Source organism: Octopus bimaculoides, chromosome 16 (genome assembly GCF_001194135.2).
Source record: "Octopus bimaculoides isolate UCB-OBI-ISO-001 chromosome 16, ASM119413v2, whole genome shotgun sequence".
In the NCBI taxonomy this organism is placed as follows: domain Eukaryota; kingdom Metazoa; phylum Mollusca; class Cephalopoda; order Octopoda; family Octopodidae; genus Octopus; species Octopus bimaculoides.
The window spans coordinates 32,989,659-32,992,057 of NC_068996.1; positions in this window are offsets into that span (position 1 = coordinate 32,989,659).

The following is a 2,399-nucleotide window of genomic DNA, read 5'->3' on the forward strand; positions in this document are numbered from 1 at the left end:
AAACTTAACTTCAAACTTCATTTGTTTTCTATTTTGATAAATTCTCTCTGTTGAAAATTATATTTTTATATTTTAAATAATTTGCAATTTCAGGAAATATGTTTTTATATTAAATTTGTGTTTTCTAATAATTGATAGATAGATACATAGTAGATAGATATTAGTAAGTAAGTAAGCCAAAGTATCAACTCAAACCAGCAGACAGACAGACAGACAGATAGCTCAGCAGGCAAGCAGGCAGACAGGCAAGCAGGCTGACAGACCAGCAACAGGCATGCAGGCAGACAGGCAGACAGACAGCGACTACTTTCACTTCTGACATCTAATAGCGTGATAGTGCCAATAATTTTCACATAAGTAGCAAGCAGAGTATCGGCCTGTAATTGTCTAATGTATTGCCTATTTCAATGTTTTTAAAGCTCAGCACTGTCCTACCCATTGTCAACCACCCTGGTGTTACTTGGTCTACATTTAATAAGGTGTCGAATTGTACAGCTATTCGAGCATGACATTCACCAAATTGTTTTTGTCCTGTAGCCTTGAACTCGATCTGGTCCCGTGGCCTTCCAGTTGCCCATTTTTGTTGCTGATTTTCTTCACTTCCCTAACTGAAATGGCTAGTTCTGCCTGCTTTGGACAGACTACTGTTTGTTTCAGTTCTTGCAGCCATTCAGCATCCTTCTCGTGCGCTTTGTCTTTGCTCCAGATGTCACTACAAAACCTTTGACTTTCAATGTTATCTGGTATCAACTTTTCATCTATACACTCTCCGTTTATTTCTTTGTAGAATCTGATCTACTCTGAACAACCGATTCTGCTAGTATCCCTTCATTCTTTGGTCGTATCTTACCATCTTTGATTTCTTTGCAATGAGACGCTGTTTCAGTTCCTCCATTAGCACTTTCGGGTCTTTTCTTTCAATATCATACTTCCTGTTCAGTAATCTGTATTTTTGTTCGCTTTTAAACTACCACCTTCTCTTTTCAGTCTAACAAAGACATGTCTTTCGAGAGCATATCTAACCCCGCCTGTATTCTTCTTTTCCACAATGGATCTTTTCTTTTGTCACTCACATTATATTGCTTTTTCTTGACATCAACACCCACGTTTTCTCCTACGCCAATACTTGCTGCCTTGATTAAATTATTTGTTTCTGTGATGTTTTTGTTCTAATGTATTTCAGAATTTCATTCCCCTTTTTACGTTTCTTGGTTCAATTTCCACCGATCAACCCTTTTAAGGTTGCAAATAATGTCGCTATCATTCTCCTGTAGCCTTGTCTTTATTCTGTCGTAGATTGCCTTTTGTCTATCTGTCATGTTACCATTAGTTTTATTGTCTTTTTCCAAACCATCTGTATGTCTCTCATCGAGCAAGCTATCACTGTTCCTTTCCTGTGATTTATTAGAGATTTCACTTCTGTTTTCTGCTGTGAGATTACTTTTATCAGTAGTAACTGTATTTTCATCGTTTCCTCAGCTGCTGTTTTCCAATAACCGTCTTTTGATAGCTTCAAGCTCTACTTCTGTGAACCAACGATTTTCTCTTAGTGCTCTAGTTTGATCACTTAATCTCTGTTCCGTGAGTTGAAATAACCATCTTTCTCTCCATTGATCATACATACGTTGTCGGTCTCCCCTCAGATGAACACCATTTTCGTCTACAGGTTGGCTCACGTAGTAACATTCCATGACCACAGCATTGATTTGTTTGTTCCATCTACGCTGTGTATGCTGGTTCATTGCTGGATAACGACAGGCTGGAGTGGGACCAGTATCTCTGAGCCTGTCAGGTGTGATACTGTCACCATCAAGGGCTTCTGTTTCATTACCACCGTTATTCACAATATTTTGTTTTTTCATTGTCACTCATATGAGGTAGCGATTATCAGCTAGCACAGTTACCTGTGTTTTTATTGTGACACCATCACTAAATGTATCATTAATCAGGATATGGAGTGATTCCAGCCGCTTCCTTTCATTATTATTATTATTATTATTATCATCACTGATATTATTTTCATTCTTTTTACTATTTGTTATTGTTAATATTCCCTCTGATCCGACATGAGTTTTGGCTAAATTATTATTATTATCATTATTACCACCACCACCACCATTACTATTATTATTATTGTTATTATTATTATTATTATTATTATTATTATTAAAGCGGCGAGCTGGCAGAATCGTTAGTACGCCGGGCAAAATGCTGAGCGGTATTTCTCCCGTTGCTACGTTTCCAAGTTCCGCCGAGGTCGTCTTTCATCCTTTCGGGGTCGATAAATTATGTACCAGGTGAGTACTGGAACCGATGTAATCGACTTAACCTCTACCCCACCCCCCAAAATTTCAGGCCTTGTGCTTATAGTAGAAAGGATTATTATTGTTGTTGTTGTT